Below are 25,003 nucleotides of genomic sequence, written 5' to 3'. Positions count from 1 at the left end.
GGCAATTAGTGACAGAAGATGCAAGTGCTCGTACCTGCAGAGACACGGGTAAAGGCAGTGGCTCACCAGGAGCTAACCCTGGTGAACCACGTCCAGCCTGTGGATTGGTTATTGCCCACCACTGGACTAGAAAATGCATCAGAGACCAGTAACTAATTTCATGTCACTTACCCATTAAATGGCAGGGACCTGCAATGACTACAGCCCGGGCCTGGATTTGGATTTGCAGGAAATAGGCTCATTCCCAATTTATCTTTGGAAAAAAAATTATAAAAACCCAGAACAGAAGGAAATACATAACAAGCTGGTGCCTAGGAGACTGCAACCTCTGTCCTCTTTCTGTTGTGTTTGTTAGAACTCTCTATAGCTCCCCTGGGCCTATGAGCGCAAACTCCCTAGGAAAGAGCTATTGATTTGTGTGCTGAGTCGGCTTCATATTTCCCTTGTTTCCCAACACATTAGCAGATCCCCCCTCTCAAGCTATGGAAAAAGGTCTTCTCTGTTTCATTCTCCTGCACTGACCTCGTCTTCAACAGCCTGCTCCTTCTGAGTCCCACTGAGGGCTCCTCAGGGACGAAGGTGCAGTCAGGGGAATAAAAATGTCTCTCCACAATGCAAAGCAAAATAGCTCTGTCAGCGCCAGACACGGAAACACAAACAGTTTCAGCAAGCTACATGGGAATTGTACAAATTCCTTGGCAAAAAGGTGAGAGCAGCAAGCCACTCTGGGCTAATCACCGTGACCAGAGGTCATTTACATTGGAGAGAATTATAGATGGGGCAAGAGGGTCATCCAAAATATTCCCAGAAAAATTCCAAATGCTTGAAATTCAAGGCTCTGTATCCTTTGGAGAAGTCATTAAAATAGCCCCATTTTGAAGTGGGAAAAAACCTTTCCAAAACTAAAACTAAGACCATAGCAATGGCACCAACCCCACCCTGAATGAGTGAAATGCTGCTGGGCTTCACTCAGGAAATAGTGCTAGTCTGATAGCAAATGATTCTGTTTTCACGCATCACATTCTTACAGAACTGTTGGAACTTATGAGAGTTCCTTAAACACAGTAAATAATGCAGCAGATAACGCAGGTCTCCACTCAGATCCTTGATGGAGCCTTCTGGGTATTAGCTACTCAGCTGGGGGTATTTCGGTAGGCAAAACCCAACCCTTTTGTAGTCGGTGGGTTGGGTGTAGGTGCTGATAAGGGAACTCACACAGTAGCTGGCACTTTTCTTTTAGTCTTCAAAATGTGTTGCAGACAACCACTGAATAGTCCCTGGGCAAGGGAGATGCAGGTTGTCCCAGTTTTACAGCTGACACGGGTAGCAAATGGTTTGCCTTATGCTCAGATGGCAAATATCAGCAGGGGGAGGATTTGAACTACCTGTCCTGTGTGCACTGCCTGGAGAAATAAAACTGCTGCTTTGACAGAACCTTGGATCATTTTGCAAGCTGAAGCTCTGGACCTGAGTGCTCCCTTTTCAGACTCTATGGGAGTGGACTGGGAAAGCCATCCTGGGGCAGGGCCATCCCTGGAGGGAGCGCTGGTCTGGGGTAACTATCCACCCACTGCCTCAGGCCCTGCCTCTTCCCACTCCTGCTCCACCCTGCCCTGCCCCCACTCTAGCCCTTCTTCCAAGCTCCACATTGTGTCACTCCCTCCTGCCCCCAAAGCACCACTTCCCAGAAGCCCCCTCCTATACCTATGCAACACAGGGATTACTGGGGGGGGGGGGGGGGGGGAGGGCCTGACATGGGGAAGCCAACCCCTGCTGCTGTCCCATGCCAGGCCCCCCAGATAATCCCCCAGGCTGCCCTGGCCCCATAGACCCTGTCCAGTGCAGGACCTGGGGCAGCTGCCCCAAACTATCCTAGAGATGGGACAGCTGTGACCTTTTGATCACCGGATACATAAAGGTGTTGGTGGGGAGGGGGGGGGACTCATCATGCATCCTCTGGCACATTCTCTACCCTCCACTTATTTTGATCCTCAAATAGCTGTTTAAATTGAGGAATACTTTCACGCTTTCTCATCTTCCTCATGAGAAAAATTAATGAAACCCTTTTTCTGCCCTGATCCCTTGAGAATACAGCCTGTTATTACTGCTGCTTCCTCTCCCTGCAAGCAATAGAGGATACAGAATAGAGTTGTAAGCCTGTATTGATTATTGATGCCCTCTGGTGGCTAAGTAGTAGAACTGCCAGCATTTGCCTGACTTCCTAGGGATAGGTTTTGTTCATCTTAAATGTTATGGCAGAGTCTGATGGTTGAAACACTTGTATGTGATTGCACTGATCATTTGCATCATGCTATTTTAAAGTGGTCCCCTCTGGGTAGGCTCAGCATGCAAACAAGATTGGGGGAATGTTGCACAAGTACTTGCAGATTGGTGGGCATATTTGTCAGGGAATTTAGTTCTCCAGGAGAGGTACTAATAGAAATGCTTGAGTCAGGCATAGCATAAGCATTACCCCTCAGTGCTTCTCCAACATTGCCTGATGCTCCAACTCTTACTCCTGCCCCAGGCTTCCCACTGCCAAATTATGGTTGGCAGTTTTTCAATATGCTCACAGAGGGATTCGAATGACACCCATCAATCTCATTTTATGTGTGACCAAAGCAAAGGATTGGATCCTAAGTCTCTAGGGGTATGTCTACACTATGGAGCTATTTTGGGATACTTCCACTATTCCAAAATAGTGTTTTCTGAGTCTTGACAACGTGCCCATTATTTCAAAATATCTTTAGAGATAACAGGCATGTGCTATTCCGATGACCTGGTAAACCTTATTCCGCAAGGATTAAGGGATGTTTTGGAATAGCACTCTATTTTGAAATACACTCGATATAAGTTATGCAATTTGTGTAGCTCAAATTGGGTAGTTTATTTCGAGCTAGGGTGCAGTGCAGATGCATCCTGGAGGTGCAAAGGTAATAGACTAACTCTCCTCTAGAGCATTCTGAAGAAATGGTAATTTACCATCCTCTAAAAGTCATTAGACATCATCAAATATCCACTACTTTAACTAGCATGGTAGCTCTGAGCTGGAAACATGCAAACAGCAGTCCTCCAGAAACTTGCAAAACGTTGGTCACCTTCCCGCTATTCGCATGCATCAGCCTTGCAAAATTGTCACAATTGACTTGTTCATTTTGACAATAGTGATTGATGATATTTTACTTGCTGGTCAAAACAAACCAATAGAAAAAAATATTACTTGTCTACAAAACTGATTAAAAGTGATTCATACCATATCAGATTAAATCTGAGGTTATGCCAGCTTTTACAAACAGAACTCTTTGCATAACGTTTCAGTGACAGCGGTAGCAAGTTGCAAATGTATGGTCTGTCACTGATCGATAAATAAAACAATGTTTCATTTACAAAGTCAAGAGTGAGAGGTGGCTGATTATTTTAAGGGTTATAGGTCATTATGAGAGCCCAGGCTCCCATTAACTAAATAGCTGTACAGGTTGGACCCCCCTTTTCCAGCACCCTCAGGACCTGAGCTGTCCTGAACCAGGGAGTCTGCCAGACCAGAGGAGGTCAATGCTCCCCTGCTGGCTGCCCAGCTCCCAGGCTCCTCTGCCTGGGGCTCCCAGGCTCCTCTGCCTGGGGCTCCCAGCCCTGCTGCTGCTCCTACTGATGTGGCCCACCAGAGACTCCCTGCCATGCTTCCTGCTAGCTGCTGCCAGGGTCCCCCAGAGTTCCTGGCTGGGACTGCATGGCCACTGCCAGCCCTGCTGCTGTAGGGGGTTCCCTGGGGTTCCTCTGCTGGGGACGTCTGTCCACTGCAGCTCCGCTCCCACCACCACCGCAGCTGATGCCATGGATTCCCTGGCTGGGGCAATCCACTCACCCCAACCCTGCTGCCACTGGAGGTTTCCCAGGGTTCCCGGTCAGCTGCCCACTGCCACCAGCTCTGCTGCAGCTGAGGATTCCCCAGCCAGGGCTGGGGCTCCCCAGTCGCCTGGCTCTGCTGACATCAGCAGTTGCCCGCACGCTGCCTGGCCCATCTGATGCTAGGGGACACCCACCTGGGGCAGGAGATCCCCAGCTACCACCTGGCCCCACTGATGTCAGGATTCCTTGGCCAGGACTTGGGCTCCCCGACCGCTTCCTGGCCCAGGTGCTCCCCAGCTCCCATGTTCTCCTGGCTGGCTCCCTTTCCTGCCTCTGGCGCTCTTTGGTCCAACAACATCCATGGCCATGCCCGACTATGGATGTTGCTGGACCAGAGAGTCCCCAATACAATAACTTGTATTATGCACATACAGCTAGTATAGCTGGGAGCGCTACTTACTGAGAAGTTAAGGGATTGATCAAAACTCCCCCAAACTTTGGTGCAGGTCAGATCTAGACCTGTCTTTTGCAGCTCTATTTCCAAACAGCGTATTTCCTGTAGAATGCTAAGAATGGATGGCAAGAAAAGCCATTCACTCAAACAACCACCCCTAATCAGCACAGAGAAAACCTCCTGAACTTGGAATCCCAGTCATGTACTCAACCAAAGATGTGCTGTGCATTATCCCAGATCCCTGTTTTACAGTGGAATGCAACTGCACTTCCGTGGGCCACGAAGGGTCCCCCATTCACAGGCTTCTGGCTCCCAGCTGCCACCTCTCTTGAGCGGAGACCCATGTGTCTCTCTCCCTCCTGACTAAGGTTTTTGTAGGCTGCACAGTTCCCTACCTACTGCGAATCCCTCAGCAAGTCAGTTTGTCCAAGCAGGTCTGCTTTGTCCTCTCAGTAGAGGCTATTAATAACATCATTTCTCACAGTTAGACGTTACCACACAGCCCTTTCTAAGCAACACAGAGAAAACACAAAGCAATAAAGGATTCTCATCATCATCATCAACAAACATGGGCTCAACGTTCATTGGTGTCCAATGCCTCCCTTACTATTTCCTTCCATCAATAAAGGATTCTACATGCCTGCTAATCAGCTTGCCAGAGGTCATCCCAACTCCAAGAAGGGCAGGTGATCAAGCCTTCAAAATCCCACCAAAGGTTTTTTTTTTCTTTAGACAGAAGCTCAGAACAAGCACTCCCATGAGCAGGTCACCTACCAACCTGGAGGAACCGGGGCCTGCTTGGGTGGAAGGGCCTGTCTATTTGCTAGATCAGAAAAAAAAAACACCTCAGTTTAAACTCAGGCTATTTATCCAAAAGTCCTTTCTTTCCTCTAGGTCTCTAGGGAATCCAGTTTGAACCAGTATACACAAGCTTCTCTAGGTGGTGGGACCTCTCGGCAGTATTATAAATGAATTTACCTGATCATTTCTCACTCCTGGAGGGCTGTGATCCCCCTGACTCAAATGATACACGAATGTAATGCAGTAAGATCTCCCCGGGAATTTCAGCTCTGACTGAAAGCCAGAGAAGGAGATCGACATGTGCTTCCCCCAGCTGTGTAGACTTCAAATCCAGGGACTCATAACAAGAGCATCTCAGCTGACTTTGATGACTTATTTATTCTTGTATCTGGACTTCCAACACTCCAGTCATCTGAAGAAGTAGGTTGTGCCCACAAAAGCTCATGATGCCATCTATATGTTGTGTTGAGGTGCTACTAGACTATTAGTTGTTTTTTAAGTTTTTCCTGTTACAGACTAACTCTGCTACCCCTCTGAAGCTTTTGATAAGCCAGTGCATAGGGAGAGAGGTTATCCTAGACCAGAGGTTTCAAACTCTGGGTCATGGCTTGTAAGGGCAAGCTGTTAGCTGGCCACAAAATGCTTTGGATTTCTGTTTGCTCTCTAATTCTTTTAACTTACTTAATTTTCTTGTTGCAAGCACTAACCCTTGAGGGAAATTCGTAAACTTTGCCTACTGCAATCCACTGAGTCATCCCATTAGCTCCTAGTCTCATTATACCCTTTAATCCACAAGTTAAAAGTAAACATAGCAAAAACCTTTGGATGTTTTATCAGTGATGGTAAAACATATCGGCAACGTCTACACTGCCCTCTCTTGCGCAAGAGAATATGCAAATGAGGCAAAGCGGTGAATATCGCTGTGCCTCATTTGCATGCTTAATGAGCCACCATTATTGCATAAGGGGCTTTGGTACAAAATCCCCCTCTTGTGCAAGAGCCGTTCTTCCTGAAAAAAAGAGGCAGAATGGCTCTTCCGCAAAAACCCCTTGCGCAAAAATGGCAGCTCATTAAGTATGCAAATGAGGTGCAGCAATATTCACTGCTTCGCCTCATTTGCATAGCCTCTTGTGCAAGAAAGGGCAGTGTAGACATAGCCAGGGTGTATGTAGCTTTGAGATAAAAGCCCCTTCCATTTTCTGAATATTGCACCTTTTAATTTCTGAGCACTTCTTTGTGTGCCGAGTTCAGCTACCATTTTGTTCTCAGCACTCAGAGCAGATGGATGCAGAAGTGCACACTGTGCTCTCTCCTGGGAATGTTACTTGTTTCCTTTCAGCCAAAGCAAAGGTCTTTGTGACTGAATGTGTCACCACAGATAAAGAACCACAGGACCAAAATGACAAGAGGGAAAACACCAAAATAAAACCTATTCTGGTATTCAAAGTGGTCTAGCAGGATTCTACCCCCACACTCATATAGCATAAATTCTGTTTGGTGCTTTACAGCTGCTGCAGACAAGCTCCCGGATCCAAACTGATTACAGCCTAAGTGCCTGGAATCAGCTCCACAAGGGTGACCTCCCTGCTCCATGAAGTTCCTAGAAGGGTTGGGACTTTAATAATAAGCTGCACATTGAGGGTGATTTGGCGATATTAATTATTATTGTCCTGATTGTCCCTATGGAAGAGAGACCAGCCCGAGTCCTGAGCCAAACATTTACCATTTTCTCAACCCTCTCTTTCAGCAATCTTCATGAGTCCCATATCTTTCACTGGAGTTAAAAGGTATGTCCCTAATTTTCTCAAAAGTCCCTCTTAATACCTTCCCCGTGTTGGTGAATCCTTCAGGAAATAGAGTACTAGAGCAAAGGGCTCCCAGAACCAGAGAAGATGAGCCTTCGATCCCAAAGAGAAAAGTCCAAGCCTCAGGCATCGGAGCCAGAGAGAGAGACCACTGACTGGATGACGGGCCTTTCAAGCAGGCTGGACAGTGGGCCTTTCCCCAGGGTTTGTTTTTTTTTTTTAAACATCCTTGCCACAGGATGTAAACTAATCTCTGTATTTAGCTAGAAAAACAGCTCCTCTCCTTGCATTCTGACTCACTTCCCCTCCCACAACAATGAACTGGGAAAAGCTGCCAGGTCTCCATTCTCCCCGACTTGTTCCCAGCCAAGTGGCGTCTTTACGTCGATTTTCCACATCTTAAGTATAATCTATCAGCTGCTCCCCAGCCAGGAGTGAGACGCCTATTTCGGCTTCGTGCACCAGAGAACTTGGCCATTCTCAGGCCCACCTCACTAGGAGTGAGGTCATGCCATTGTCTAAAGGAGGTGAATGGCCGGCTGCCATGTGGGAGGGGCAAGTTGGCCTGGCCTCCCTGGTGTCAGATCCTGTCACTGTGGTTGATGCTAAGTTCAAATGGCACCTTAGAATTCCCCAAGAAGGAAAGAGAAATGAAGTACTAGTTTCCTGAGGTTTCACAGACTGAATCTGGCAGAAGATAAGAGCTACATTACTAGGCACACAGCATGGAGGGCAAACAGATCACAACGTTTTAGGGTGGGATTTTCAAAGGGCCCTAAGGGTGTTAGGACTAACTCGCACGCTGACCTGAAATTGAACGCACACTCAGGCTGTACTGGAGACCCTGAAGAAAAACATTGAAGCTGGATCTTTTTCAACCCATTACTTTTTGCAATACCGTATGTATCTGTACAAGGTAAGGCAAATGAATGCTAAAACCTCATGCTTCTGGGCACCTGCTCTCTCTCAGAAAGGGTCAGGAAGGAATTACACCCCTTTCCTTTCCCATTTCACTTCACATGCTGCATTTCATGGTTGGGGTCTGACTTTGGGCTGAGCACCTGCAACTCCTGTTAAAATCAGCAGCTAAAAGTTTGGAAATTCCTTTAATCCTTTTCCACACAACTCACACCTGCATTTGCAACCTGCAGACTTTCATTGTGGGCTATGCAGTCATGTTTTGATTCCCATGGTGGTACATGCTGGCACAAATGCTAGGCTACTCTTTCCACACTCCTTCTGCCTGGTACCTGGCATGCTGCAGAGCAGCTGCTAACATACCCACTGCCCCATCTCTTTGTTTTCACAAATGAAATCATTCACCTTGTGCAAGTCCTCTGAGACATAAGACATACAGCAAAGCTGAAGGGGCAGGAGCTATCTCACCAAGTCTCTAAAAATAGCATTGCTTGGGGAATCCAAGAAGCTGAGAAGCTAGAATTTTTATAATAACCTAGCAATACAGCATGAAACATTTATGCTTGAGCAGAGGAGCAGCACACATTTTTACTCTGAAAGAGGACAAGTAAAAATTGCTTTCTCACTCAGCAGATCTTCCTCTCAGAGTCACAGCAGCTGCCTTTATTGACTAAACTTAGTTTTCACTCTTATTTATTCCCCTTAGTACGGCAAACTCAGAACACCTGCAGGAAGGCAAGATGGATTCTGTTCTGGCATGTGTACCATCAGCAGTGTGGTTAGTGAATGGAAAACTGCCCTTGATGCCAGTAGTCATTGGATCAGGCCCTGGGTAAGGAACAATGTTCTCATGAAGTACAGTATTAACAAATAACATACTGAAGCAGCACAGGAGAACTGGGAAGTGCAACCAAACAAAAAGTGAACCTGACCAGCTAAGTAAAAAAAGGGATACAACATTAAAATCCTTTCTGTTTTAATCATCCAAGATAAAGGGACCGATTTCTGATACACTGGACAACCACATTGGAGATGGGGGAACTCCATAGGCCAGAACGCTGGAATTCAATGGCTTTTGTCCTGCCAGATTGACAATGGATGACCTGTTGAAATCTGGCAGAGATGGGGGTCTGAGTTTTGTTACCATCTGGGGCATGGCTAAAATACTAACATTAGCACCTGGATGTTGGGCTCTATGTTCTGCCATTGCTGAAAAATGTCCTTGTTTCTTAAAATTAAGTTTTGGAGGCTGCCGCTGTGACAGAGTTTGGCTCCACAGCACCCCTCACCTTGTGGTGCACCAGGACGCTACTGAGCCAGGCCTCTGGGCCTCCAGTAGTCCACCACAGAGTGGTCCCTTAGCCCTGTAATGAGGCACTCTTAAATCCCATCCCCTGCTCACATTAGGAGTCCAAAATTAAAAGAAAGCTGTATTTTGAGTTTTTGGTTATCTGATGAATTTTCAGCAGTAAGCCACCCTTCTACTTTTGTAGGGCCTGTCTTCAAACTAAGTGTCTGTCAGAGCCCTTAGCCACTTGTAACAGGGCAGGGCTCAATGCTGCGGCACCTCCTTCTGGCTGCTCCAGGATAGGGATGTAATAGGCTAAAATAGGATAATTGATTAACTGATTAGCCGATAAGCAAAGGCTTATAGGTTAATGCTATAGACTACACACATCCTCACCCTCCTTGCCAGTCAATTTTTTAGCAGGCTGTCCAGCAGCCCAGCTCAGTCCTGCTTGTGACAGGTCCGGGACCCACCCACCCCTGCTGCATCTCTGCATTTAAAGTGCATTAGGAGCTAGGTGAGCAGGCAGCACAGACTAGCTCCAGCTTGCACTGGGTCTGGGAGCACAACCCTCCTGGACAGATGCTGCTGCCGCTGCCACTGCCACACTGCTACCACTGCCACTGTATCAGAGGCAGCAGCAGGGGGCAACAGTCAGTTGGTTTGGGAGGGGAGCTGGTTTTTAAACTGGCTCGCCTGGCAGACCAGCTCCTGCCTGGCACCCTGCACTGCTGCCTCTGATACAGAAGCAGCAGCACAGAGTGGCTGTAGATTCCTCGGGAATGGGCCCAGAACACAGTGGCTGCCAGCCCTGCCCCCTGACTATAGAATAGTCGACTAACAGATAAGAATTCATGAGGTTACTCGACTATTCAATTAACTGATATTTAAAATCCCTACTCCAGGGAATTAGTTTATATATGGAGATATACACCATCTCATAGAGCTGGAAAGGACCTTGAGAGGTCATTGAGTCCAGTTTCCTGTCCTAACAGCAGGACCAAGTACCATCCCTGACAGATTTGTCCCAGATCCCTAAATGGCCCCCTCAAGTATTGAACTCACAAGCCTGGGTTTAGCAGACCAGTGCTCAAACCACTGAGCTATCCCTCCCCCTGGGGCACTGCCTGCTGGCTGATGTTTCCCCTATCCACAGGGCACCTCCTGCTGGCCAAAGTCTCCCCCATCCACATTCCATGCTTACATTCTGGACCTGTGTAGCTCCCAGAGTGTAGTGTCCTCTCTGGGACACTGCCCTCCTGCAGTGCCCACTACAATGATCTCTTGCATTGGTCTGGGCCTCCCCCTCCAGGGGTTGTATCAGAAGTTCTTGGCCTCTACTGCCTCTGTGTCCAGCTATGGTCTCCAAGCCTAGGTTTGCTCTGTCTAACTGGCTTGCTCAACTCCTTATATACTTGGCTACCTCAGCAAGCCACCTTCTGATTGGCTCCTGAAGCCCCTCTCTGATTGGCCAGGGCTCTATGCAGGCTCCCTCCAACCTGCTTTAACCCCTTCTGGCCATCCTAGGGCAGTTACCCCACCACACTCATCAACCAGAAAGCTCATCCAACTGGTCAGCCATGTCATACTCCTAATCATAATCAGTTCCCCTTTCTGGTCAGCCCCCAACTGAACTGCTCAGAGCAGAGGACTCACCTCCATACCATAGACAAGGTGCAGGGCAGAAGGTCCGCCTTTCAATGACAGCTGTCCCAGCAAGCCCTGCACGCACACACACATGCATAAAAACAATCAGAGACCAAAACCGTTCTCTCCTGCCAAAGATTTTCAATCATTTGCAGCGGCCTTCACTGGGCTGGTGACAAACCCAGGACAGAGATGCATACGGGATGAAAATCTCCTTTAAACACCCATTTCAGCCACCTACAGTGAAACTGCCATGGTTCAGTTCTGTGGGGGCCTTTGACCCATTCACCCTTGTATGAACTGTTCCTAGAGGGACTGTTTGCCAGATTTTCCCAGAAAAGCTGCAGGGTCTCCGTACAGCTCCCCAGGGCTAAGGCATATGGGAGTTCAGTTTTAATTAAAGAAAGAACAGAAAATATCAGAGCCCCTTCTTCTCTCTTACACCAACCGAATGGTTGATGCTCCCAGTAGGATGCCCATGGTTACTGCTTGCTTAGGCGTCAGACCTACTGACCCACATTCAAACCAAATCAATATATTATTTACGGAGTCTGGGGCTCCAGCTTGCATTCAGCTGCTGGAGGAGCACTTGTAAAAAGCTGCTTGTCACATTGAAGAACTAGACATGCGGAAAAGGAGTCCATTTCAGAGAATCTGCAGATGAACTTACCACCTCCTTCCTTTTAAGCAATTCCCCCAGGCCACATGCAATTTGGAGTTTAACTAAATAAAGCAAATCGCATGCAGAGAACCGCCAGGAAAGTAGTGGGAGTAAATGGAAAGTCAGCTTTAATGGGGTGTCTGAATGGGCAGCCATGGAAAGTGACTGCCCAAAGTTTCATGGTTGATCAAATTTCTGAGCTGAACTCTGATCCAAAAATACCCCGTGGATTTGCTTTTCTCATGTATAGACTCCAGTATCATAGTGAAAAAAGAAAGAAAAAAACCCAGAAGACAAAGAAGGAAAGATCCTAAATCAGCCATTTAAGAGTCAGATAAGTGATCCCAAACCAAAGCCAGTAATCTGAACATCTCTGGCCTTTAAGAAAACATAGGCCTGGCTTCATCTTTAACAAGGACAGTTTCATGCCAGGTGCACACAAGCTTATTGGTTAATGTCAGCATGTTTGTTTGTTAAAGAAAAGAATCACACCTGTTTGGTGAAGTCTAGGGAGTTTAGAACCCATATTGCCTCTGAACTCCAGAGCCAACATGGCTGGTTTGGAAGACTCCGCACTGGAAGTGACATCAGCAGTGAGTTCCAGAAGTTCTGGCTTAACAGAGCAGCGTTTGCTAACAATGATTCCCACACTGAGACAAACCCCAGTGGGGCAGCCATGCATGAGACTGAGCTGTCACAGACATGTCAGTGAGGCATACGTTACATTGGTTGGCAGCTCATTTGTAGCAAGCCTAAAATACTTTTTCAACATTGCATCATGAATGAATCTAAAACTATCAGCTTCCTCTCTCTATTTTGGCCTATGTTTTGTATTGGGAACCACTTCCTACCCTCACTCCCTTTCTTCCTGTGTGGAAGGGTGATCTTATGAAAAGAGCATGGTATGAGGAATCAGACAATATGGGTTTTGATCCCATCCCTGCCAAAAATTTCTTAGGTGGCCTTGGGCAGGTGAATTGCCTACTCTGTGCCTTACTTTCTTGCTCAGTAAAATGAGGACAGTAATACTACAGGAGTCAATGAAAGCTGAGTTAGTCTCAGCAAGATGGGGCTGTGATTTTGGTATGGTTCGCTATATTCCCCAGGGACGGAGTGAAGTTGTACAACCCTTTAAAGGACCAGTTTCTTTGTATGTTCTATGACCGTCTGATTATTTTCCTACCAGTTTGTCTTGAACTGTGGAAGACAAATGTAAATGCAAGTCCATCTTCCATCTACCGGTGCTGATTAGAAGCAGACCCAGAAGGTGGTGTTTGTGGCTGGATACAGATTTTGAGCAATTTTAAGTCTGGGTTCAGAATTCTCATCTAATCAAGGTTTAGTTCCCATTTGGATTTGATGGTACTAAAAGCTAAAACTGCTCAAGATATTTCAGTGTCAATAGTGGAAATTACAGGAGATTAGCTACACTCTTGAGATTTTCACCAATCTGAATTGGATTCTGGAAACAGACCCCCTTCTGCACTTGTATCCAGCCTGTGACAAAGCTCAGTGGAGTAGCTGGAACCCAGTGTTTATATCTAGACACTCTCCCCCCAATAGATTTTGAAAGGACTCATACCTGAGGCTCAGACGCCAGTACCAGAGCGCTATTTCTTTAAAAGGGTAGTGTACAATTGTTTTTTGCAAGTTTAGATTACAAATCAGGTTTCATTTTAAACAGCTTCCCTGTATCTTCATATTCCAATGGTTTAGCGAGTAAATTACTTGTGCAAGTCCATTGGTTTGGCATGGATCCTTTCAAATAGTTCACCCTACCAAGCCGGCAGAATATTCATTATTTCACAAAAAGAAGCGCAGTATCTCTTATTCCCCCTTAGAGGTCACCCTAGCATAACAACTCATACAGCTCATGCCTTCATAAAGTCCCAGTAAGAGGAGTTAGGTTGTTCTCAAGGAAGAGCTTGCAACTCCAAAAGCAGTCGCTCTAGGGGTTTGTTAGAGTGGTGGTTTTCAAACTTCTTTTCCAATGACCTAATTGAAGAAAATTGTTGATGCCAGCGACCCAACATAATTTGTCTAGAGCTTAGGCTCTGGTGTGGAGTAGAGGATGAGAGCTTCGGGCTGTAGGAAGGGGCTTGGCTTTGGTGGGTAGGGTGTCAGGTCTGGGGCAGGAGGGGCTTATCCTGAGCTCCTTCCTGCCTCCCCTGGCACTGCAGACCATGCTGTGCCACAGAAGCAGCCAGCAGCAGGTTCCCAGCCAATGGGAATGCAGAGCTAGTGCTCAGGGCAGGAGCAGTGCACAGAGCCTTATGTACTCTTCTCCTCTCCCCCTACTTCCCCAGAAGCCAGGCCTGCTACTGGCCACTTCTTGGGTGCAGCATTGTCTGTGGTGCCAGGGCAGGCAGGCAGCTGCCTTAGCACTCCCACTAGTCACCCTGGCAGCAACGAGACCCAGTGCCTGACACGCCATGACCCAGTACTGGGTCGTGACCCCTAGTTCAAAAACCACTGTGTGAGGGGATTTGTATTGGGTGAGCAGCACTGTTTCCATATGCAACAACTGAAGCCCCAAATACCTGCCTAACAATTCAGCTAACAGCTCTCATTAGATCTGCAGAACAGGCTGGGGTTTTACAGCAGGGCTTAAATTTGAAACAAACATGTACTGCAGCTGGACCACAGAGAATTATGACTCAGCCTTTGCTTTCAGACTAAACAGCTGGCTGTTTTAGCACATGCAACAGCAGGTTGTGGTTTTAGCCCTAGAGGCTTTGTGTTCAGTCCCTGCAGAAAACAGGAGAGCACACATCCATCAAGGTGATGTAATGGCCCCATTGTTGTCATTTATTCACTGCCCTATTGCAGACTGTGATGCCTAAAAGACAAATTTTTACCTGCTCTCTCTGGCCTTGGTCTACTGGCAGGTGGAACAGGCTGGGGTTTTTGAGATGCTGGCATAAGTGGGAGAGTTTTAGTGCTAGCAACAGATAGACAGCCTTGGAGATGGAAGTCTCTCTGGCTATAGCATGGGGACAGCCTGGATAAACAGAATGTGGCCTTCCCCCACATGCTGTGCCTTCCCTCCCCATCCAGAAGTGTGGGAAAGAAGATGGCATGGGCATGATGGCCCATTCAGTCCTTTCTCCTAATTGGCAGGAAGGCCAATTAGTTCCAAGACAAGGCAGTGTTTGTGGTGTGAACACCTATCCACTAGCAATTGGACCCTGGTACGCTATGTAGTTCAGAAGTAGCCACAAAAGAGCTATCAAATGGCAACAACTTTGGGGCACTACTGATTTGATCTGTATTTGAATCACTGACCTAAAGTTTCATAGCATAGAATCACAGATTTTAAGGCCAAAAGGGGGACATCTAGTCCTGAACAAATAGATGAGAGCCTGCACATCCCTTCAAATCGGTATAAGATGACAAGGTGCTGATATGGAACCAAGACATGCCAAGGTGCGATAATATCACCTTGGCTCTTTTTGGTGCCAAATCATTCCTTCTTGGGTGGAATATATGCAATGTATGCAGGCTGCTTTAACATAACAGGCTAGCTAATGAGCATGTGCAGTGGTGTTTTCTAGTTCAGTGTTTCTCAACCTTTCTTATGAAGTTCCCTTTTCAAAAAAAAATTATAAGTACCCCCAGTACCTACAGTTTTCAGACACACATTTTTTTCTACCATTGCAATACATTTGTTTAAACAACTTAATTGTAGCTGGGTAGGCGATGAAATTTTGGGGTGTAAAAAGTACAAAAATAATAAAATGCTGTAAAACTTAAAACAAAAATTCTGTTTTCTCCAAATTTCAGTTGTGTTAACGTACCCCCCAGACTTCTCTCGAGTACTCCTAAGGGTACTCGTACCACTGGTTGAGAAACACTGCTGTAGTGGATGGATGGAGAGCTGCTTCCCCATGGGTCACAAACTCTGCATTATTAGCAGCAAATACTTTAGCTCAAGGGCTAAGTTGCTTTAGAAGCAGAAGTATCTGAACTCTAACCCCACCAGTACGGTGACTTTCCAAGTGGCCTCGGTGTACAGCGCAAGAGGTCTGAAGTCCTAAATTTGTAACAGGAAATGGGATAGTTAGTAAGAAATATGTTTATAACTTAAACATTTACTAAGATAACATATGGGGAGATGTGAATTAGGGCCTTTTCCATCTCAACAAAAAATGATCCTGTCTGACAGCCTGTCTTTCCATCCCAAACCCTCATAGTGTCTCATTAAATCAGGCCATAAAGTATTAGGGGAATGCAAACAAATCTGTTGGTTGGACTTGTTTCAATACAAAGCCAAAATAAAGCCCACATGGTAATGTGCAAAGGAGAAAGGGAATTAACAAACTGCTGCTAAACAAAAGGCCTGGCAGGAAGAATAGCTCACCCCACCAAGCCAATATGAGAATCCTCTGACAGGGAACGTGAAGCTTTCTGACCACACCTCGCCTGCTCTGTTCGCATACTTAGCAATAGACGGTTCCCAAAGCAATTCATCTTCTCTGCTCCTGGGAAAGGTGGAGCATTAAAAAGGGGGAGCCAGTGGTTACAAGTTAGAAATGGGGAGGCCCTGCAACAGCTATGCCTTTATCTGCAAGTGGATCAAATATCCGCTGTGACCATGTAGAGGACACCAGAGCTTGCGCTATAAATTCCTAAAAGAACCCAGCAAAGAACCCAGGCCAGGGATGCAAGGAGAACAGAGTCTGATAAAACAGGTGTATCAATGGTAACAAATAATGGGGAACAAACAGGCTGATATTTACTGTCATGTTTCCTTATTGGCAGAAGTGAGCTCAGGATGTTAGTTCAGATCCACAACTGAAACTCTTCAGATGTCGGGAGGGCCTTGGAGCCAGTGTTCCAGTTTAAATCAGCTCCTGCTGGCTGACAAAGTCATTACAGTCAAGGTCATGTGGATGCAAAGTCTGCACATCGACTAGTTCTGTTCACAGACACTCCTGCAGAGGGATGCAGATGCTGCGCCTCGTGATAAATTCACCCTAAAGTAACACAATGTCCTCCATGCTAGAGAACTTCCTTTGTGAGGCAGGGTTACCTGGGGGAGCGCTGGCCACTGCAATTCCAGTGGAGCTGTGCAGCAAGGGAAAACAGCAGGGGTGTGAGATTTCTGCACACCTGGCCCCGATCCTCCAGTGGATCCCTAGAATGCATTGCTTTTCCCATGGGAAGGGTGACTCCTCTTTACCTTTCCAACACAATCAAAGGAAGAACCTCTGAGGGGAACTCACTTCTTTTCTTCCTTCCTTTTTTCTTTCTACAGATGAATACAAGAGTGAGCTGAGCTGGAGCAAAACGAGGCACACTCTAATGTGCCATGGAGATAGAGCTCCTGAAAGAGCTCCTCATGTCCCCCAACACCAGATGCCCTGCGAGTGTTTGTTATGCTCACAGGGATGGCACTGCCATTGTTGTGTCTCATTGCAAAGAAAAACAAGGGGCTAGTTGTAGAACAAAGGGAACCTGAAACATAAAATTAAGGTCCAGTCCCTAGTGGGGATACAAGGGCTTCAGATGGAGCTATGATGAGCATCACCTCACATTTGCCTCCCCCTGCCAATACACATGGCAACAGCAGCCCCAGTGAAACAAAGCAGAGTCTGGTAAAATTGGAAAGCATGTGGGGCTGGCTTGCAAGAATAGGAATCACACAGAAAGAGGATGGCTAAGTTCCTGTAGATCACTGAGACTGACTGCAATTGCCTCTGGCTGCCATCTCAGGTGTGCTTGTTGTGGTCTCAGGTAAATTCAATATAGGAATGGGAACCAGGATTCCTGACTTCTAGTCCCTCTTCCCTCCACACACTCCAGTGCTATGTCACTATCTGACTTAGGGATAGTGATTTGCTAGTGATTTGCTTCAGTTTCCCCATCTCTGAAACAGGGAACAATGACAACTCCTCTCCTTTGCAAAGCGCTGAGGTCTGCAGCCAAGAAGCCCTATAGAAGTGTAAAGCATTGTTATTCCCAGTTGCGGTGTCTGCCAGCAGCATGCTCAAGGAACACAGCTGCCAGAGTGAGCAACTGCAGATGTTAAGGACAGTGCAGACTAATATATTCATCATTTCTACCTCAGGAGTAGCTGCCCATTGGTTTGAGAGGGCTTTGTTGAGCAGGAAGATGGGAGTGGGGGCGGGGTTTGACTAGCAATGTTTTGCCCTGCTCTGCCACAAAAAAATTCCAAGAATTGAGATGGCATTGTCTGTGATTAGCCCGGACACAAGGGGACTGTGGACAGTGGCTGCTTCTTGTCCTGAACATCCGTGGGATAAATTCTACCCTTCAAAGTATGCACAAGTACCAAAGGCAAGTGAATTAGCTTTCTGTGTTTATGGAAGAGAAGAATTGGGCCCAGGATAACAGGCCACTTGCACACACAAATATCTGTAGTATACTCTACTATAGACAGAAAGAATTTCTTTTACTTAGGCTGTGCCTAGACTACATCCCTCTTTCAACAGAGGGATGTAGATTAGACACTTCGAAATTGCAAATATCCCACACTTCATTTGTCATTGCGCTCTTTCAAACAGAACCCATATTGTCTGATTCCTCATACCATGCTTTTTCGAAAGATCCTGTACTCCTCCAAAAATGTCCAATTTGCAACCCTCTGTTGAAAGAGGGACATAGTCTAGACACAGCCTTTGAAGGAAAAGATAGAGACCTGGCTAAATTAGTGTTGTACCGGAAGAGAAATTACTTCCTAACCCTAGCTGGTGCCCCTCTCATGGATCAAGAGTTCCACAATTTTTAATCCTAAACTGTGTCACTGCCAATAGTATCTGTATTCAGAGGAACCATCAAAACTTTACATGAACCACATTCAAGTATTTATTAGCCCACAATGTATTGATTCTTCAGATAATAGGAGACTTCGGTGTCCAGGACTGCCCACCCAGTCTCATCAGAGTGAAATACATTTAAAAATACAACCTTACAAAATAAACCCCTATCAGGCAGTAATAGAATCTGTCACTCTGGTCAGGCATCAACTAGATTTATTTATAGCAGCACTCAATTCATTCTAGTTCATTTAACTTTCCATTAATTCTCGACTTATTTTATAATTAAGTTCACCAGAACCCACTTGCAATGAAGCAAGCAAGCAGAAAGAGGACAGCTGCATGGATAGGTTTTGCCCACTAGGGGGATTGCTTTCCTCAGAAGATTGAGCTGTCTCAGTCTGAATGTCAAGTGCTTGGTTTCTTGGGGCATGTCTACATTGGGGAGTTATTTCGAAATAACAAGGCAAGTGTCCACAGTATGGTATATGTACACAGCAGCATTATTTCAGAATAATGGACGTTATTCCGAAATAACTGTGAGAGCGTCTACAGAGCAAGACCGTTATCTTGAAATAATTTTGAAATAACGGGTGGCTTATTCTGGATTCTGTAAACCTCATTCTATGTCTGACACTCACACACACCGCCCCCCAAAACTCTGCCCCCCTCCTTCCAGTGGGCAGAGATACAAGTCCTCCCCCTGCAGGATGCTGTGACTGACAGACCCAGTGTGTGCATAGCACAGAGGCAAGCCCAGCCATCCCATGACCCCGCTTCTGCATGCAGGATCCCAGTCTGGCTGGCACCTTCCCATGTCTGCTTGTCCCCAGGATGTGGGATTAGTGAGGCTCCCCCCTGGACATCTGTGCCCCACAAGTGGCCTTGCTCCAAACATCATCTGAAAGGAGAACTATTGGTCTCAGCTCACAGATGAGGGCAAGGCTTCAGGCACAGTGTCTCCAGGGATGACTGACCTGCTCTCTGTTCCCCATAGCCGAACCAGCTGTGAGAGGAGGGAGGTTGACACCACCCGGCAGCCTCCTGACCCTGAGTGACCCACTGGTGCAGGAGAGCCCAGGAGGAATTCCAGCAGGAGCACATCTCCTCACTGTGAGCCCTGCAGCACACCCTGGGCAAGAGACTGGAGAAGGACATCCAGCTATGGCACGGGAGATGCTGGATCAGGGCCACACCATCTGCACGGCTGTACAAGCGCTCATCACTGACACAGTGCCTGCTCCACCCCTTGCTGCTGCTCCTGCCCCTGCTCCTGTCCCTCCTGCTTCTCCCCCTAGTCCCACCCCATGGCCACTGAGGTCCCCACACCTGAGGTGGTGGGACCACTAGAGCCAGGAGCCACTCCCAGCCTCAGCCCTGAGCCTCTCCTCCCCCTGCCTTCTCTCCTCCCCTCTCCCAGGTTCTTTCCCCAGTCTGTCCCCAGTTATTTCTACCCCTATTTAAAAAACATAGATGGACCATCGAAAAATATGTATGTATACAGATGCCCTGTGGTCAAGGGCCCGGAAGGGGATGTGGGTGCTGTCAATACACTCACACTCCGCAGTTGGGGAAGCCCATGTTGGCAAAGGTGGTGACAATGGGGTCAACAGCACCGAGGTTGATGACCCTGTGTAGCAGGATGGTGTTGATGGCCCTCATCACCTGTAGGAGATGAACAAACAAAGAATCATAGGATTGCCAGAGTCCCTGGAAAGTCCCTGAGCTCCTTCCTCCCCACCACACACGAGGAGCAACCCCCTACTTAGCCTATCCCCCGGCAGGCCTCTGTGAAGTTGGGACTGAAAAACCTCCTGGGGAGGGAGCTTCCACTTCCAGCAATCCCCCCTTTCCCTAGGATACCCCTTTCCAACACTTCACCACCCTCCTGGGACAATAACTGAGAGTGCCATATCTGCATGACCAGGGCCCCAACAGTAGATCTCCCCATGCCGAACTGGTTACCAATGGATCGGTAGCTGTCCGGTGTGATGAGCTTCCAGATGACAATGGCAACCCGCTTCTCGAGGGGGACTGTGGGTCACATGTGAGTGTCCCATTGCCCGAGGACAGGGGTGAGCCACTCACACAGCTCCAGAAAGGTGCCCTTCTGTGTGTGGAAATTCTGGAGCCATTGCTGATCATCCCATCGCTCCATAACGAGCCAGTCCCACCAGTCGGAACTGGTTCCAAGAAGCCATGGTGGGGTCTAGCTGCACGCTCTGCGCCCACAGAGAAATGATGAGGTTCTCTGAGATGAGCTGGGGGTTGAGTTCCTGTGAAGCCAGGAAGGCAGCTTGCAGAAACTGCTGCAGCATGACAGATAAGAGCTGCTGAGTGGTAGGTGGCAGCTCCGGCTCCATGGCTAGAGAGCGGAGGTGTCCGCAAGGGCAACCACAGCCAGAAAAGGAATGGGTTTGCTGTCTTTCAAATAGGCAAAAGAGAGGAGCCTGACACATGGCTGTACAGGAGTGTGTGTGGGGAGGGCGTCCCTTTAAGCTCGAGCCTCAGATAGCATCAGGTAGCAGCTCCAGGAAGTAACTGCTGTCCTGATCCCCTGCTTCAAAGTGGCCTTAAATGTGATTCAGCGCTATTTCAATGGGCATTTGCTGTGTAGACGCTCTATTTCAAAATAAGCTATTTCGGCGTATTTCTTCTGAAATGGTTTATTCCAAAATAAGCGTGCAGTGTAGACGTATCCTACCAAGCCTGTTATTTTGAAGTAACAACCCCTGCTTGTGAAGAGGAATAAGCTCATTTCAAAATAGTTATTTGGGGAGTTATTTAAAAATAACTTATTTCGAAATAACCTGGGACTGGAGACATAGCCTTGATGTTTTACAGCTTTTCTCCCATTTCGTAAATGCCAACCATCGAATTAACCTGCAGCTGCAGGTTATGGTTGCAGTCGTGCAAGCGAGGCAGATTTGCACCAAGTCATTGGTGGGATGGAAGAACCAAGGCCACTGCAATAAGTCATGTTGGAGATTTAGGCCTAGTTTACAGTAGGAAATTAGGTTAGTATCACTATGTCATTCAGGCATAGGTACTGATTCCATGGGTGTCCCAGGGCTGGAGCAACCACACACACAAAAATAGTGGACACTTAGCACTCCACTGAGAGCCAGCATTCAGCTCCCCCAAGTGTCTCCTGGCCACCGGCAGCCCTGCTGATTCGCTCCTCCCCCTTTCTCCCAATGCCTCCCACAATCAGCTGTTCCAAGGCAAGCCGGAGGAGTGGGAACAAAAAGAGGCAGGGAAAGAGGTGGGGGCAGGAAGAGGTGGCGCAGGAGTGGTGGCAGGGCCTGAGCAGGGGTTAAGTACCTCCGAGCAAAGGAAAAAGCTGGTACCTATGATTAGGGATGTGAAAAATCCACTCCCCTGTGCAACGCAGTTACACCAATCTAACTGCTGGTGTAGAGAGCAGTAGGTCAGCAGGAGAATTCTCCCGTCCACCTGGTTACCGCTTCTAGGGGAGGTGAAATACTTGTGCTGAGAGAACCCCCACCTCAGGGTAGGTAATGTCTTCACTGAAGCACTACAGTGGCACTGAGCTAGCAGTACAGCTGCACCTTAAATCTAGACAAGCCCTCAGCAGGCAGCGACCTTCCCTGTGAACCTGTACTAAGCCAATAGGTTGACATATATAACCATCCATTCAACGTGATACACAGCCCCCGCTAGTGACTGGTCCACAGAGGATATGAGTCTACAACAGCTAAGAGCCAGGGGATAGAAGCATTTGATTTTGGGGTTGAGACACCTCCAAAAGGGATCAATATCTAGACAAGCTAGGATGGTGGCTGTTACATATACTTATGACATCATGAGGGGCACAGTGCTACTGTTGAGATCACCAAAAGACAGCACCTCCAAAAAGGGATTTTAAACCAAAAATGTTAAGAATATTGACCTGGTCCAATTCCAGTAGAGGCAATTACATCCTGCCTCCTTAGGCTTCTCATGCCTTCTCATCTTATATGGTTTCTCCTCCACTTCCTGTCCAAAACCGTTGCATAGCATTGCTGTGCACTCAAACAATTGCTATGTTACACCCAGGAGGTGAGTGCATTTCAGGAATGGGTAGAGTTACTCTCTTTCCTTTGGCCTAATTTTTCCTTCTGTTTCTCCCTTTCCCCACCTTCCTGGCAGCCAAATGGGACTTTTTAAACCACCCCATCCCACCCCCACAGTTTGTGCTTCAGGCAAAAGGATAGTTTTTAAAATCTCTCCAGCATAAAACAAAACCCCACTCCCAGCACTTTTACTAAAAATAGAAATATTAAAAATAAATCATGAGACTACATTAATTCCTTGTGAGAAGCATGTGAAGGTTTTGAGTCTGTCCTCTAGATGGCTGTAGGGAATAGACTCTACTGCACTGATAGAAACCCAGATGCTGACAGCAATGCTAGAGCATTAGATATTGTTGCTATAGCAATCTCAGTCCTGAACCTCTCCGCTGCATATGAGTGATTTCTGAAAGATACAGTTAGGAATAGACACCGCCTAGAAGAGTTCTTCTGGCTGCTGCTGCTGGAATGGGCAGCGAACATAAGCTGGCTGGAACCTGAATGTAGTTAATGCATCTGTCCCTGACCCATGAGAGGTCAGGACTTTGTATGCAATTCCTTGTGGAAGCTTGAGCATCCTCTTAGTTACTGCAAAGCTACCAGAAGTGATTTCACCTTATGGTGTCCTCGGTGCCTTTCCCTGTCCACTAAAAGATATACACTAGTCTCTGTGTGAGATGAACGTCATCTCCATGGGAACGGAGCAGGAGGCCACAAAGCCCACAGCACTACAGAGGAAATTAAATTATCTGTCCCAGCAATATAACCCTCCAGGGCATTCAACTGTCTGGCAGGACAGTCAGGTTCAGAAGCAGATGTAGAAAGGGCTATTGTTTGGGGATGTTTGTTCAGATTGCATATAGGCTGTATAGCACAAGTTCAGTCATATGTGGGGTGCACGAGAGCTTATTATCCTGCTCCAGGAATACCCCAAATTACATGTTTTCCTGCCCAAGCCAATGTGCTGCGTTCTCTTGTCCACAGCTGAGTGGGGTGCAGGGCAGGACACAAGAACATGAATAAATATTTGTCCTGAACATAATGGGATTATTTCAGACATCTGAATCCATTGATCTGACCAGTCATTTGCTCTTTCCCTTGTGCTTCTAGCACTGTGGTGAATGTTTTTTTTTAAATAGTTTAAAAACTGAAAACATGCTCTGAGCTGTGTTTAAAATAGATTCGATGAGCAGGAGCACTGGCAAAGCTGATGTCAGAACTTACAGGCCTGGTGATCTCATACTAAAGGGAAAGGATCAGCTGCGCTCATCTACTCCTCTCACTCGGTTCCCATGATCCCTTTGCTCTTTGGAGAGAAGAGAACCCTTCCCCTGGAGGTTCTCCAGTTCCCCCGTGATGAGGTATGGTCACAGGAGACTCCTAGGGGGTGCTTCCCGGGGTGCTGACAAAGCCACTGACACTCGCCTCCTTGCTCTCTGGGACTTCTCACCACCCTGTCCTGCTGGGCCAGCTCATCTGGTCTCCCCCAGCCAATGCACAGAGCTGAGATCACCCCCTTCCTCCCAAGGAACAATACAGACACTGAAACTTTTCAAATCTGAGGAAAATGCAGTTTTGGACCTGGTTTCTAAGGAAACCACTCCCCACATGGGATCAGAACCCCAAATGAATTATTTAGGTAAACCCCCTTTAACAATGAAAGGAGGACGTACACACTGATTGCTCCCCAGGCAGCAATTATTTACATTGGGCTTGACAGTAAATAAAAGTGATTTTATTAAGTACAAGCAGTAGGATGTAAGTGGTTGCAAGTGAAAACAGAGCAAAGTGAATTACAAATTTAAAATAACAAGCTGTCCATAGCTAGTTCTAGCAGACACACAAGCTTATTACAAACTCACCCTAAAACTGTTCTTATTCCAGCTAAGCCTCCAAACCAGGGAAGTTCCTTGTGGTCTCTGGTTCATTCTCTTGGGAGCACCAGGCCAGCCAAAAACGAAGAACTGAAAAGCTTTTCATCTTAAATAGCCTTCCTTTTAGGCAAGAACTCTCTGTTTCATATTCCCCCCCTTCCATGGAAAATTACATGGTCAGCCCCTACCAGTTAGGGAGGTCACATAACTTCCTAAGACCAACCACTGCTAAGGCTTAAAGGATCAAAGGGGCTGTTTACAGGTGATCACCCAGACACTGAGAATATGTCTATACACTGCAGGGTTTTTCCAAAAAATGGCCATTTTTCCAGAAAAACTATACTTAGTTCTACACTGCTATTGCATTCTTTTGACAGAAAGTCAAAAGAACGGAGGGGTTTTTCTGACAACGGTAAACCTATTTCTACAAGGAAGAAGCCTTTTTCCCAAAGAGCTATTTCTGAAAAAGGTGCATGTGGACAAGGAGGAGGGTTTTTTCCAAAAGAAGAGGCCTCCAGTAAATAACACAGGTGCCCTGGTGGCCACTCTGTCCAAAGTAATCAGAACTCTATAGTTCCTGTCTCCTGCCAACTCTTAAAGCCGCAGGCACCCTGGACAAATCTTGTGGCAGGAAGCCGGCCCTGGGAGCAGCACTTGACCACGTGGCTCTCCCTGCCACACCAGACTGGACCCATGGCCCAGCCACAAGCGCCCCGAGACCCTCCCGGCCCGCACAGGGAGCAACACCAGGGCTCCCAGGACCCAGCAAACAGCGTGCACCCTCCTGGTCCAGAGCAGATATCCTGTCCCTCTTCGAAACACCGATATCTATGGCATTAGAACAGGTCTGGAGTAAG

The 25,003-nt window shown here is 47.2% G+C and overlaps 1 long non-coding RNA gene across 1 annotated transcript; it reads left to right on the top strand.

Moving 5' to 3' along the window:
• The first annotated feature begins 7,502 nt into the window (after positions 1-7,502).
• On the top strand, positions 7,503-22,702 carry LOC112543576 (uncharacterized). Its single transcript, XR_003086808.2, has 3 exons — positions 7,503-7,822; positions 8,531-8,656; positions 19,197-22,702. It is a non-coding gene; the product is annotated as an uncharacterized LOC112543576 (long non-coding RNA).
• The last annotated feature ends 2,301 nt before the right edge of the window (positions 22,703-25,003 follow it).

This window comes from Pelodiscus sinensis, chromosome 13, assembly GCF_049634645.1.
Source record: "Pelodiscus sinensis isolate JC-2024 chromosome 13, ASM4963464v1, whole genome shotgun sequence".
NCBI lineage: Eukaryota > Metazoa > Chordata > Testudines > Trionychidae > Pelodiscus > Pelodiscus sinensis.
This window is presented reverse-complemented; position numbering and strand designations above follow the sequence as displayed.